The sequence below is a fragment of the Glossina fuscipes genome, unplaced genomic scaffold (genome assembly GCF_014805625.2).
Source record: "Glossina fuscipes isolate IAEA_lab_2018 unplaced genomic scaffold, Yale_Gfus_2 226, whole genome shotgun sequence".
NCBI lineage: Eukaryota > Metazoa > Arthropoda > Insecta > Diptera > Glossinidae > Glossina > Glossina fuscipes.
The window spans coordinates 689,618-705,780 of record NW_023998569.1 but is presented as its reverse complement, the minus strand read 5'-3'; positions in this window follow the sequence as shown (position 1 = coordinate 705,780).

Below are 16,163 nucleotides of genomic sequence, written 5' to 3'. Positions count from 1 at the left end.
TATATATTAGTTTGGGGAAAAAGAAATCCATTATTTTTATATGAACTTCAGGACTTTATTTAACATGCTTCGGATTGTCCGATTTGGGTCAAATATGCACCGTTTTGTTGTATGATTTGTTGCCATTTTAAAGGTAACTTCAAAATGCCTCTCTCATAGAAGTCCTGGTCTCTATTTGCAAAAAACTCTAGTAGTCGATTTTCACAATCCTCCCTAGATTCCAATTTTTTATCATTAAAGAAATTTTGCAATGCAAGAAAAAGATGATATTCGCTTGGTGCCAAGTCCGCACTGTATGGCGGATGCGTTAAAACTTCCCAACCAAGCTCCCGAAGTTTCTGGCGAGTCACTGTAGATGTGTGTGGCCTAGCGTTGTCCTGGTGGAACACGACACCTCTCCTGTTGGCCAATTCTGGCCGTTTCTGGTCAATCGCTATCTTCAAACGGTCCAGTTGTTGACAGTAGAGATCAGAATTTAGCGTTTGGCCATATGAAAGCAACTCTTAATAAATAATCCCCTTCCAGTCCCACCAAATGCGTAGCAAAACCTTCCTGGCCGTTAGTCCTGGTTTGACCACCGTTTGAGGTGCTTCACCGCTGTTTGACCACGATCGTTTTCGCACAGGGTTATCGTATGTGATCCAATTCTCATCTCCAGCCACCATCCGTTTAAGAAATGGGTCTATCTCATTCCGTTTGGCCAAGGCTTCGCAGATGGAAATTCGATCCATCATGTTTTTTTCTGTTAATTGGTGTGGCACCCAAACATCGAGTTTCTTTTTGAATCCAGCTTTGTATAAATGGTTTAAAACTGATTTTTAGCTCCTGGGCGATCTTACGACTGCTAACATGCCGGTCAACTTCGATCATTTCTCCGATTTTATCGACATTTTCGACGACCGGCCTACCTGTGCGAGGTGCATCTTTAACATCAAAAATTCCTGAACGGAATCTACGAAACCAAAATTGCACATAATTGGCTGTTACAGTATCGGAACCATAAACACCATTCACAATTTTAGCCGCCTGGCTTGCATTTTCGCCTTTGTCAAAGAAAAACTGTAAAATGTACCGAATTTTCTCTTTGTTCACTTCCATTTTTAACACGCTGTAACTCACAACTGAAGGCACCAAACAAAAAACAGCAAAAGAATTTTTTTTTTTACTGCGAAATGTACAGTATGTAAATGTATAGTATCGGAAATTGTTTGATCGATACTTTACGAGAAATCTATCAGTGCAGCCATCTACCGAAAAAATAATGGATTTCTTTTTCCCCAAACTAATAATTATATAATTTTCTTGTTTGTTTACATACACTGGCTTATCAAGATGGGCCCTTATACAGGGAGTGACCGAAAAAGTGGTCCAATCTGAACCATTTTCAATGGCTTACTTTTCTGGGCCAAAACACTTCAGAGAATTATTTTTCATTGAACGCAAAAGGGACAGATAAGTTTAGACCCGTTTAGAAATGAACAAATGGGATTTTCCATCTCTGTTCAACATACCAAAAAAAAAAAAAAAATGGGATTTAAAATTTAAAATCATCTTCTCAATTGACTTTGTGGTTGCAGTCAAAACTGGTGTAGGGTACATTTAATAATTAGTGTTAAAAATTCATATTCACTCAAAATTGTTTTTAATTCTTGATATGACATTCGTGTTTTATGTGAATTCATTCCGTACTCCAAATAAGAATAAAATAATAGTCAGTTTTACTTTTCTTGTTTTTTCTTTTAATATCGGCCATTAGCTTGCTTACGATGGTATGATGCTTTGTAATTGTTGAAATGCTAAAATAATCTGGAAAAGAAATCAAATTAAAACACATAAATCTTGCGTCAATAACCATTGGTTCGTATATTACTATAAAATTTATCACAAATTCAATCAATTTGTGCATCTCTATTGGACGATATTTCTTTCTACACTAGCTTCATATGTAATTGTTAATAAAATTATTTTCTAATTACTTCTTGCAGACACTACAAAATTTTCAATTAATAATTAATGTTAAAGGAAAATACGATTCACAAAATAAACGAAAGAAACGCAATTTTTAGGAAAAAGTTCACTCTTCAAGAAAATAAATATAATGTTTGAATATAATTAATGGCAAAAGATAAGAAGAAGAGAAGGATTCTTCCGTAAATTACTAGCATTCAAATCATAAGTAATAGATGACAAAAAAAAAATGACGACTGATGACGGTTTTCCAGATATTATCAAAATTGAATTAAAAATCAATGACATAGAATTTGCGACGACCCCCGAAGAAATTGCTATTAAACTAAATATCGATGGCATTGAATTGAGTTCTATTCCAGAGAATCTTGATATTGCAATATTAATTGATACCTTTAAAAAACTGCAAGAAGAAGTAGAAGGAAAACAAAAAAGTAAGAATTGGATGTTGTGGAAAAGAATACCGCATCTACCTTTTAATAATACAGCCAATCATAAGGAAAACAACATTCGGGTAATAGTCAATGGCGAGGAACGGGGTTATGACAAATTATCAATGAACATAATAAATTGAGCTTTGACTCTGATTGCCCTTTCAAGCAATCAACAGCCAACGGTGTTCACAGGGTGGCCAACTAGCTTTCTGTAAACGATATCTACAATTATAGAAAAAATAAACTTGAACTTTCTTCCATTTCGCTATTCATTTATAAAGAAAAATAAAAATGAATCAATTATATTTAAACGGCTTTTAGATCTTAGAGTCATGTTCATGCGCTATATTGATTGACAGAAACCCATCTTCTATCATACCGATTGATTCAAAGAGACTTACTGCCTTCTTGTTTTCTTGTATTCCACCTATAAATCACAATTTTTGAGATATTTTTGTGAAATTTTGTGCATGACCTGATGTGGCCTAAGGACGAACACTTTTGAAAAAAACTCGGATCGAATGATTATTTTGACCGCTTTTAATATAAAGTTCCCGTTTTGAAAAGTCGCTACATAAATAACCGTATTAAGCGAAGTGGTGTAGGGTGTTTAAAGGTGAGCTGTCTCGCAATATAGTGTTTCTAGTTTTTTTAAGATTCCTACAGTGGTCAACCTGAATTATTCTGTGCTATTACAATTTGTTGAATTTGTATATACTTTATATTACTATTGAAACAAAGGGGACTCAAATAATTTATGTAGCGTAATTGCTTTTTCCCATTTATTGACATCTTACTTCGCATCGCCATCATACTACATAACGCGCTGCTGTTTATACCCTACATCAGCTGTTTTTAGGGTATATTAAAATAGTGCTCGTCGTAACACGTAGAAGGGCTAAAGATAGACGCACTTTTTATTGTACCGCTCGATTCAGAATCATAATCTGAATTGATGTAAGCCTGTCTGTCCGTTTGATGTCTGTCCATGTAATTTGTGTTCAAGTTACAGGTCGGTTGAAATATTTTGTTGAAATTTGGATTTTCAAAATTTCTCCGCAAAAGTGGCTAAGTAGTATTTTGGCATTCTAAATAGATATGAAAACTTTGGACCAGCTGGGGACATTTTTGAACTTCCCTCTCACATAACGAAAATGAATTTCATACGGCAAAAAGATATAATTTTCATCGTAAAGCAATGAACTTAAGCATTGAAAAACTAAACATAAAAAAAATTAACTATACCAAATTTGGACCACCTCACCCTATTTTTTGGTTCTACCCTAATTAGAATTTTCATAAAAATTGGATCTTTGTAGAGCAGAAAAGTCGAAGTTTTAATTTGTAGTGATAGAAATTGACCAATAATACGACAGTAATTCCATACAAAAATGAACTCCACAAAATTTGGACCATCTACGCCTATTTTTGGATCCTGCGATTTGTAAGGATTAAACTTGTACTTGTACTTGTTTTTGACCCGCTTTGCGTTTGTATAGAAACAAGATATAATTTTTGTGTTGTGCGGAGAAAGGCCCTGAATCTATACGACTCATCTCATGTTGGCTATGTGATCATTTTTGTCATACAAAGAGTGCTGGTATTATCGGCCGTGGTGCTCATGCAGTCGTTCACCTCTCGAAAGTAGATAGAATGAAGTACTGTTAAGTTTAAAGATGTCAACAAATCTTTGTGCTGCATGCTATATATACCTACGAGGAAATACAAATCTCTGACGGCAGTAACCGTAGAGCTGCGCGGAGCGAGCTGATGTTTTAATCAAGACTAACTGGGTGTAGATTGCTATGATAAAAAGAAAACTCGGGAAATACACAAACCACAATAGCTAATTTTATCCGTACGAAAATAACAAAAAATTGAAACACTACCTCTTTGAAATCAGTAATACGGAGGAAGTGAAGTAATACAACGGAGTTGGAGGCTTATGGAACAGGCTACCTGAAAGTGTAGGCAACGTTACTATCGAGTTCGATTCATTACAGGAACTTCAAAAAACGGGGATATTTTCTGAACTCTTCACAATAACGATGATTGGAAATTAAGAGTCTAACTGTGGATACCAAAAGTTTCTATATAAAGTATCATAGTCAATCATAGTAGATATGATAAGATGAAAAATGAAAAATGAACTCCACCATTTTACGTTCAGGTTAGTAAAAGAGAACAAATGGATGCACATGGTATATGTATAGCCATTGGAACAATCTAGCAGCGGAGGCCTTCCCCGTCGCACTCGTCTTTCGAGTTTGTAGTTGAATGTACACCGATATTACCCTCTTCTCCTCACCACCATTGTGCCTGCACGACAGAGGCCATTCCCTGAGTGACGTATATATATATACATATATATACACGGTCTTAGCTCCTTTCGGCCGGTAGAGCATATAAATATATATATATATATTTTAATTATTTTTTTTTTTTTGACCTGGGGTTTGGCTCTCGGAGCCTCCTGACAATGAAAAATAAAAATAAACTAAAAGAACGTAAAGGTCCGGTCGGTTGTCTGCTGTCCGTCTATCACCAGTGAGTCAGTCGGTCATCGTCTAGCGTCGGCCCTACATAGCCACCATATGCACGCCCCTACGTCTCAGCCACAGCGGTGGCAGCTCGCGCTTAGCCGCTCATTGGGAACAACAAAATTAAATAGCCTAAAAGTAACTTACAGTACAAGCATCGGCGTCGGTGCAGTGTCGGCCGCGGTAGCTGCTACATCGGCAATCTTCAACCCCAGGAAGCAGGATGTTCCGGCTCACTTCTTAAAAGTGTCTGACGTTCTTCTGGCGCTAGATGTATGCCTAGAGCCAGAGCACCAGTTGTAGCACTCAAAACAGTTATTGTAGCGGTACCTTTTAAACAATTTGCTCTTCTGATCAGTGGAACTATCGTTTGTAGTATGTGCTAGTATAGTAACAATAGCAGAAAACGTTTTATAATTTGAAGGATATTTAAAAAGTGTTCCTTTTTTTTTTCTTTTTTCCGTTTTGGTTTTAAAATAATTTGTTGTTTATGGTTGCGATATCGTTGTTTTTGTTGTAGTTTCCAAAAATTTTTTTATAAATTTTTTTCCCTCTCGTTTTTTTTTTGTTTTAAAATGGAAAAAGGCCTAGGAGGGATTGATTCGATTTTTACGATATTTGGACTAGAAGTTTATTTAATTATTCAAAATTTTTCTTTTCTTTTCCTTTATGTCAAGCCGTCTTCTTTTTAACGAATGCTAATTTTAAGATAAACTTCGATTATGTTTTTTTTTTCTTTTATTATATTATACGATTTTCACAAAATTTGTAATTAACTTATTTCTTAAATAATTGCTTTTAGTGCTTTAGATTTAGGAATGTTTAAATACAGGAACGCAGACAGATTCCTCTCATAGTAATTTTCACACCTCTTTTATAATAAATTAAATCAAAGTTTATTTCATTCTTCTTGTTGATTTTTAATAGTTAAATTAGATAAAATATTCCGATATGCAAGACACAATCTTGCGACATCTCCTAACTCTGTCTTTTTTTCATGTGCACTCTCATTGCTATTTTAACATAATGTGTTCCTACACGAACGCGATGCGCTTTGCTTGGTACATTCTACCAACACACTCAACTCTTCACTTCGTTATTGTTGTAGGCAATTTTACCGCTTAAGAATTAAAAACACACAATATTCTGACTTTGTACTGCGTTTCCCTTATTTGTTTGCCTTATGTAGTTTTTGTCTTTTGAGATTTAATTATCAATTCTTTTTTTCTTCTTTATTCCGCTTTATTTCTCTTCCTCCTCGTTTTATGAACAAAAAAAGCTATTAGAGAATTTTTCTTTTATATCCACCTTCTTTTCTCTTTCCCTTTTTTTTCCTTTTTTTTTTTTTTTTGATATTCAAATAAAAAAATTGTTGAATTGATTATCAAAATGTGACACGTACACGACTTTTGTTATTATTATCCGATCCAGAATTTGGATGAATTTTTCTGTTAAATGTCACTCAATATAAAATTAGGATATTTTCCTTCATTTCCAGTTTGGCAACTCTGCGCGTGTCTTGTAGTCGTGTTTTTATTCTGTCAACAAATATATCAATTTTTTTAGTTGTATTTCTTAACTTTTTGCTTTATTCGTGTTTAAATTTAAAAATTCTCTTAAAGAATAAAGTGTGAATTTATTGTATATGAATTTATTAACCATTTATGTGAAAAAATCATTTTGGTTTATTGCAAGCAACAATTGAGCTCTTGGTAAAAGTCTCTCTTTTTGCCTTTTAATCTGTGTTTACAGTTTCCGTTAGTTTTCGCTCTACATTTACAGTGGGCAGGGAAGTGAGAAATTTGCTTTAATTTTCCTGAAAATTTGTGCCGTGGAAAAATTATTTATTTATTTTTTTTTTTTTGTTTTTCTTTTTCGTTTTTTTTTTCCTTCTTAAGCTACTTTTTTTGTTTTCAATGGACATGGGTTGTTTATTTACTCCATGTCGTGCGAAAACTGGCCCTGAATCTGAACGATTCATTTCTTGCTGGTTGTGTGATCGTTTTGGACATGCAAAGTGTGCTGGTATTACCGGCCGTGCTGCTGATGCAGTCCTTGACCCTTCTAAAGGTTTACGATGGTCATGTCCTGACTGTAGAAAGCGGGATATTGATTTCTACAAGCTCTTCACGGAGACGAGAAATTGTTTCTCAGATTTGAGCAAAAATCTCGGCTCTTTGTGGGAGAAATTTGAATTAATCAAGACTAGGTTTGATGAATGTCGGTATATTGCGCAGTCATCTTCCTCTCCAGCTAACTTAGTCTCAACGCGTAGCGTAGCGTGTGGTTCGTCACCTCCTAAGTCCGTTTCGTTGGTGCAAATTAGCGATTCCCTAAAGGCTACAAATAATGTTAGTGTTTCTGCTACGGCTGAGTCGGTTGGTAACATAGATGTTACAAATAGTCCGAGAAGTCCTTCTGGCTTGAGCTATGCTGAAGTGGCAAGGGTATCTCCTCCCATAGATGTCACTCAATCTTCTCAGGCGTCATTGCCCAAAACTATTAAGGGTAATAGTAAATCGTCCTCTCCTCCTCGCTGTTCGGGTGTAAATGCTGGTCGCCAAACTGAGCAAGCTGCTCGGGCAAGTGTGGTTACCCCCTCTATATTTCCCCCAACTCATAACTCCCCATCCGTTAACCCTGCTGCTCCCAGTACTGATGACATATGCTTGAAGGCAGTTCCTCCTAGAAAGGCCATATTTGTGTCAAGACTGGCACCAGATACATCTGTTGAAAACATAAGGGGTTATCTGGCTGCGAAAGCCCCTTCTGTCAATTTAAAGCGAGTTAGTATTTTCAAACTGGGTCCTTCTCAAGCTAGAGCTATCTCATCTTTTAAAATTCTAGTTCCGACCGAAAATATGGATTTGATTTTAAATAAAACTTTGTGGCCGGTTGGATCATTAATTAAGGAATTTATCCCTCGGGACCGACCCCGTAATGCGAATGCATTAGCTCTTTCCCCTTCAAAAAACTAAATACTTCTTCAGCCTCATTTTCTCTCATTTATCAAAATGTTAGGGGCCTAAACTCAAAAATTCGTTCTACCTTCCTAAATTCAGTGAGTACGGAGTTTTCCTGTCTGGTCTTCACTGAAACATGGCTGAAGCCAGTTCTACATTCGTCGGAACTTTTCCATAATTCGTTTCAAGTTTTCAGAAACGATCGTTTGTATCGCAATGGTGGTGGTGTTTTAATTGCTATTTCTACGGCACTCCCCACCTATTCGTTTGAATTTCCAACTACTCCCGATGTTGAATTTATCGCCATTCGAGTGAAATTTCCTAACAAACACTTATATGTGACCTGCTCCTATATTCCCCCAAATTCGGATATCTCTGTATATAAGAAACAGGCCGCCCTCATTTGTGAAGTGGCCAAGCAATCTAAATCTACCGATATAGTCCTTGCGTTGGGTGACTTCAACTTGCCTCAAGTCAATTGGTTTTACAGTGATAGTTCTGGCTGTTTGATTCCTTCCTCAACATCTGATAAAGCCGTTGTGTTCTTCAATGAATTATTTGATAATAATTTAGTTCAATACAATGGTACCCCTAATTGTAATGGGAGATTTCTTGATCTCTGCTTTGCAAATTTTCCTGAGGTTTGCGTTAATCGTTGTCTTCCGTTTAGTTTACCTGAGGATCCATATCATCCAGCATTGGGTGTTTCCTTTCATTACAAGTATGTTGGTTCGTTGAACCTCTATAACGTTCCAAATTCAAATTTTTCATATCAACGTTATGATTTCCATAAAATCAATGTTTCCATACTAAAATCTCATCTTTCTCATTTTGTGCTCGATTTCTCAGAGGGAAGCATTGATAGCTTACTGTCGTCGTTCTACAATGTATTAAATCAAGCTATTTCTGCATCCGTTCCGATCAAGCAGTCCCGTCCTCGAAGTAAGGATCCCCCGTGGTTTAATAAGACAATTAAATACTACAAGAATAGGAAAAACAAGTTGTTCAAAAAATTTTCGAAAAGTGGTTCTTCTTTCGATCATTTCGCTTACTCTGTTGCAAGGCATAAATTTAATTCCCTCAACCGCCAATACTACTGCAGATACCTTCAGTTTGTTAAATCCTCCTTGTTTGCTAACCCTAAATACTTTTTTAAGTACGTTAATTCCAAAAGAAAAATCTCCATAAACCCGTCGTTTGTGTCTTTTAATGGCTCCGAGTCCTCGGATGATTTTGAATCCTCAAATCTCTTTGCGGAATACTTCCGACAGAACTTTTCAACTGCCAATTTTGATTTATCGGAAAATTATCCATATTCGATTTCTAATTCGGTTTCAATTCCTAACTTTGTTATATCGGAAAATGACGTTTTTGAAGGATTGAACTCTCTGAAATATAATTGTTCGCCTGGACCCGATGGCATCCCCTCATGTGTACTTATATCTTGTGCTGGCGAGCTTTGTGATGTTATCTCAAAGATTGTTAATAAGTCTTTGAATTTAGGTGTTTTCCCTTTGTGTTGGAAGACTTCTTTCCTTATTCCTATTCACAAAAGTGGTAGTAGGCAACTTGTAGAGAACTACAGAGGCATCGCCAAGTTGAGTGTCTTACCTAAACTGTTCGAGCGAATTGTGGCTCAGCATATAGCCTTTTCCATGAAATTGTATATTTCTCCTTTCCAGCATGGTTTTCGAAAGGGAAGATCTACGGTGACCAATCTGTTGGAGTTTACTTCTCATGCTTTCAAGGCTTTTTCTAGTGGTTCTCGCACTGATGTCATTTACACTGACTTTAGCAAGGCGTTTGATATGGTTAATCATAGACTTCTTAGATTTAAAATCCAGACCTCTGGCTTTCCTCTCTTCTTAGTTGAATGGTTAAGCTCTTATCTGTATGGTAGATCATTCAGGGTTTTGTTTAACCTCATTACCTCGGATGAATTTCCCGTGACGTCTGGCGTACCTCAAGGTAGCCACTTGGGACCTATTTTATTTAATCTTTACATCAATGATTTGCCCTCCGTGATTAAATTCAGTAAGATTTTAATGTATGCTGATGATGTGAAACTGTTTACTTCTTTTTCCGTAGAATCGCAATCACATCATCTTCAAAGTGATTTGAACAATTTGGTTGCATGGTGCTCCCTCAATCTTCTGAAGCTAAATCTAAATAAATGTAAGAAGCTTTCTTTCTTAAGAAGGAAGTCGTTTAGTACCCAATACTTCATTGATTCGCACAGGTTGGAAGACGTCGATTCGTTCATTGATTTAGGCGTTCTATTCGATTATAGATTACGTTTCAATTTGCATATTGAGTCCTCGTTAAGCAAAGCTAGGTCCGCTCTTGGTTTTATAAAGAGGTGGTCAAAAGAGCTTGATGATCCTTATATTACTAAAAGGCTTTACACGTGTTTGGTTAGACCTATTCTTGAGTATGCCTCTGTTGTGTGGTCTCCTTCATATAGATGCTACGTTGGTTCAATTGAATCTATACAAAAGCAATTCTTGCTGTTTGCACTTAGGAATTTGGGTTGGGACCCGATTTCCCCTCTTCCACCCTATGAAAATAGGTTGCTTCTGTTATCCTTACCGTCACTCGAGAAACGTAGATTTGTTCTTGGGGTTTCCTTCCTAATCAAATTAATAAATGGTGCAATTGATTCGCCCGCATTACTTCGTGAGATTTGCTTTAATGTCCCTAACCGCTTCTCTAGGTACTTTATGTTGATAAAGCTTAGTCAATGCAAATATAACTTTGAACTGTTTAACCCGCTCAGAGTTGTTTGCAAGAACCTAAATGATGTCTATCATCTATTCTCATTAACGGACTCTTTAAAGTCTATTAAAGCAATATTGCTCAACAAGCGTGATTTACCTATGTCGTACTTAAACTGATTTAACCTTAGATTTTGTCATTATGAGTCGAAAATTAATTTGTTGTTAACAATTATCGGTTGCCAAGCTTATGCATGTTTGCGATGGCTTAGGGGTTCACTTGCAATTTGGTCCTGTATCGGTTGTGGGCGTGGCTCTATGCTAATTGTGTACATGCTTTTTTTTTTTCTTTCTTTTTTTTTTTCCTCCTTATTTGTTTTATTGTACTTATACTAAGTTTTATTATTAAATAATTTTAAGATTTACTTAAGAGTCAATTGAACTCGACTGCCATTTTGTTTTAGTTGAGTTTCTTGTATAAGTGGAATAAATAAATAAATACAATAAATAAATAAACGTACACTTGGATTTCGCTCGAACGCGACTTTAGGACAAACGCTACCGAACAGTTCAAGCTGCCTTATGCGGTCTTTTATCTATTCATATTTCTCGATTGATCTCGATTGCACAACGATTCTATTTTGCTTTTGTTCTCTTTGAGGAAAAGCCTTTGGAAAGATTTTGTGCGTTTAAATTTTAATTAGTCTATGTAGCTAGCTGCTCTTTATGTATGCATGAATATTGGGTAAAATTGCAGGCAAATTAAATAAACAATTTCTATTATTTATATATCAAAGAAACGAAGAAAATTTCAATTTTTATGCCATCAATTGCGTTTATAGCTTCACGCACTTACATGTGCACACATATATAAGAATTGACTAAGTAATTGATTGTTGTTTTCTCTTCTAATCGTAGCCCGAGAACATTCCACAACAAATTGGAAAATTTTTAAATAAATTTTTGCTTGTTTCCTTTTCACCAATATTTACAGAGGTAGAGATTTTTGTTTAACGCGTAAGTTGTTGCAAACTGAATGTTTGTACGCGTTGTTACACGATTTACTCACAATTCTATTTAATGTTTCCAAAACTTGAGTATATTTGATGAATTGACCACATTTTTTTTTCTACGACCGCGCTGGTTTCATTTCTATCCCCTCTTTCCTTTTTTTTTTTTTATTTATTTTTTTTTTTAGTTCTGCCTCGTTTGGACATATTTTGATCTGATTATCTACCATGAAAACTCCAACCCACTTAGTCATATTAATACATTATTCTTCCTTAGAGAAATATCATGAAAACTCCGCTAAACTTAATCACATTATTAAATTGCTCTTCCTTCGAGAAATGTCTATAGAAATTGAATAAAATTTCGCCGCGGATTTACATTGTGCGATCACAACCAATTCAATTCTCGGCTCAAACTCAACCCCTCGCTATCTTGAAATTAAAAAGCAGACAGACTTCTCCTTCTTACTCAATTTCTCTCTTCTTCTTCCTGTTGCTCTCTCTATAACGGCTTGCCGCTACTCTCACAAGAGCAAGCACAGATCCCGCAAAATCATACGATTTTGCCTATGCTTGCAAGAGCAAAAGGAAAAAAAAGGAGTACCGCAAAATCATACGATTCTGCCTGTACTTGCAAAAGCAAGCAAAGATACCGCAAAATCATACGATTTTTGCCTGTACTTGTAAGTAAGGAAAACAGAAAAGAATAAAATAAACACATACCGCAAGATCATGCGATTTATTAGCGGTACCACAAAATCGCATGATTTTGTCTAACGGCATGCCGTTATTCCGCCGCTTGCGGTTGATACAGACCGACAGACACCCTACCCGAGGTTTGTTCGCGGCCGTTACAATATATATAAAGAAATTTGAAGAATTCCTTGCAGTTTGCTGTTTGGTATTTTTTACCTCTGCTATGATAGGAAATCTGCTATAAAAAATTGGGCCCTAATCTGTGAATATTAGATTACAACCCATCATTCGTACTCAAGTAGATAAGTTTACTAATAAGATATAGTATAAATTTCACTAAACTGTGAATATTAGATTAGAACCGATCAATCGTACTCAAGCAGTTAAGTTTATAATTAATAGAGAGGATTCTGTCAAAAATCACTATTCGAAATCTGTGTTTTGTGTTCGAGTTCGCTTTCTTTCTTTCCCTTTCGTTAGTTTATTGTGCTCTATCTAACTTAAGCAATGTATAATTATGGTTGAGATCAATGTCAAGTTTCTGATCTCTTACAGAAATGAATGCAATTTTAAAAGCTCTCGATAAACTAAAGCATTTCCAAAACCCCCTCAACTACCACAAGCCTTTATATTTTTGCTTTAAATGACAATGTACTAGAAATCCGCAAGCTCCCCAAACAGTCCATTGAGAAAATTGTTTTAACTGTAATCGATAGAAGCGACAATAAATAATATATTTGCATATTCGCTGGGCTGTGAATTGAATGTGTTGTGCGTCTTTTTTTATGGACGTAGAAAGTATTCAATATTCAATTCAAATTGCTGGAGACTGTTTTCTAGTCTATGAAAATTTTTGAAAAAATTGCTTAAGTTATTGTTATTCTCTCTCTCTCCCTCTCTTTCTACAAAGTATACTCAACGTTTCTATTTCTCATTTATTATTATTATTATTATTATTTTAATTTTAGACTAATGAATTGAATTCTTAGACTAAAAAAAGAGACATTGAGCACTAGCAACCCAGGCTATCGGCTCTATTTCTCATTTAAAATTATCCTATGGTAAGAAAAGTCGCTTTATTCATATTTTTCTGACACGTAACGTAATCGGCCACAAGCTTACCCTGTTGCTAAATAATATCTGTAATGTCTTGTAGAATGCCCAATATTTTTAGTATATTGTTATTTGTCATTTTAATGGATACGGCAATAAGCTAAAGAGTTTAAAGCAATTTAGATAAGAAATATCAATACTTAAAAAGCCTTTAAAAAGAAAAAACGAATATTTTTCCTTTTCTTTGTTACTTAATATTTGTAAAACTTTGCAATTGAATGACTATGTAAGCTAATTGATGACGAAGCTATTCACCCAGAGACAGAAAGTGATTTGTGAGATTTTTATTTTTCTTTGGTTATTCTTTTTTTTTAAGCAATTTACACGACATTTGTAAATTAATCTGAAGAACTTTAAAATAAATTAACATAGTTTGTATGTCTTGTACGTCGAAAATAACTTTAAAATAAATTAACAGTTTGGCCACTCTGCAAGCGGGGTGTAGTCGTTTATATTTTTTTCGGCAATTAATATTTTAATTTGTTGTTGAATTTCGTGGCTATTTTTTCTTATTGTGTGTAAATTTATAATATACTGTGAGAAGAAAGTGAGTAAATTTAAAGTAAAAGAAATATTTTTTTTTACGCTTTGATTCATTGGATTTTTGCAAATAAAAATTGAGCTCCGATACGAGTCGCTCTTTTTTTTGTTTCGTTTTTTTCCCTCTTTTTTTTATTTTTTATTTGGTGTTAGGAGTTTTGTTTTGCTTTTGCTCTCTTGTTACAGTGTCAACATAACGGAGAAGTTTTGCTCAATTTGGTCGATAAATTTTGTGTTGTGGATTCTTTTGCGATATGTTCTGTCTGTTCTTCATAATCCACTACAGTCTTTTTGACTGGACATGGATTGTTTATACAGACCTTGTCGTGCGACGGGCCCGGAGTCTGAAAGATTCGTTTCGCGTTGACTTTGCGATCTCTTTGGTCATGCAAAGTGCGCCGGTATTATCGACTATGCTGTTGATGCAGTCGTTGACCCCTAGAAAGACTTATGATGGTCATGTCCTGTCTGTAGGAAGCGAGACATAGACTTCTACAAATAGGTCAAGGAAACATGAAATGGTTTCTCAGATTTGAAAAAAAAATTTCGGCTCCTTGTAGGAGAAGTTTGAAATAATTAAGATTACGTTTGATGAGTGCCGTTATATTGAGCACTCATCTTCTTTCCCAGCCAGCAAAGTTACAACTCGTAGCGTAGCATGTGGTACATCACCTCTGAGTTCTCCTAAGTCTGAATCGTTGATGCAAGTTTGCGCTGCCCCAATGTCTACAAAGAACGTTATCGTTTCTGCTATCGTTGGGCCGGTCGGTACAAGTTACAAATAAGCCGAGAAGCCCTTTTGGTTTGAGCTGTGCTGAAGTGGCAAGAGTATATCCTCCCAGTGGTGTCACTCGCTCTACTCAGGCGTCATCGCCTAAAACTAATAAAGAGAATAATAAATCCTCATCTCCCCTTGGCTGTTCGAGGGTGAACACTAGTCATCAAACAGCGCACGTCGTTCAAGTGTGGTTACCTCTTCTCCGCAATTCAACCCTCCCCATCCGTGAACCCTAGTGTTCCTAGTAAAGATAATATTTGCTTGACGGCAGTTCCCCCCAGAAAGGCAACATTTGTGTCAAGGGTGCCACCTGATACATCTGTGTATAACATAAAAAGTTATCTAGCGGCGAAAGTCCCATCAGTCCGTTTAAAGCATATTAACATTTTCAAATTGGTTCCTTCTCAACCTAGAGCAATGTCGTCTTTTAAAATGGTAGTTCCGACTGAAAACATGGATATGTTGTTAAATAAACCGTTTTGACCAGTTGGATTCTTAACTAAGGAATTTATCCATCGTGATCGATCCCGTAATACTAATCCAGCACCCCTTCTCCCTTTCAAAAAACTAAATCTTTGTTCAGACTCATTATCTTTCATTTATCAAAATGTTAGGGCAATAATTCAAAAATTCGTCCTACTTTCGGAGCTTTCCTGATTGGCCTTCGCTGACAGTTGGTTAAAGCCTGGTCTACGTTCGTCGGAACTTTTCTGCGGCAGTCCCGTCCTATTCAATTGAATTCCCACTACTCCCGACATCGAATTTATCGCCATTAAAGCGAAATTTTCTAATAAATAGTTGCGCCTAACCTGCTCCTATATTTCCACAAATTCGGATATCTCCATATATAAGAAACGGGCCGACCTCATTTGTGAAACAATCTAAACCCACCCATATAATCATTGCGTTGGGTGACTTTAATTTGCCACAAGTCATTTGGTGTTACAGTGATAGTTCGGCTGTTTGATGGTTACTTCAACGTCTGAATTATTTGATCATAATTTAATTCAATACAACCGTACCCCTAATTGCAATGGTACACTGCTTGATCTTTGCTTTGCCAATTTTCCTGAGGTTAGTGTTAATCATTGTCTACCTTGTAACGTCCGCGAACAAACTTCGGGTAGGGTGTCAGCCGGTCTGTTTTTGCCGAAAATGTAGCAATAACGGCAACCCGTTATGCAAAATCGCGTGATTTTGCGGTTTGGTCCTTTTTTTTGCAAGAATAACGACTAGCCGCTAGGTAGCAACGCAAAGAAAAATAAGGACAAAAAAAAGGAAAAAGAAGAAATCATGCGAAAAGAGTAGGTTTTGGTTTTTTTTGATTTGAGCAAAAAGAGTCTGATTTTAACAGTGCAATCGAAAGGTTCTGATTGATCGTGAAAAGTTTATAGTTGATAGAAATCA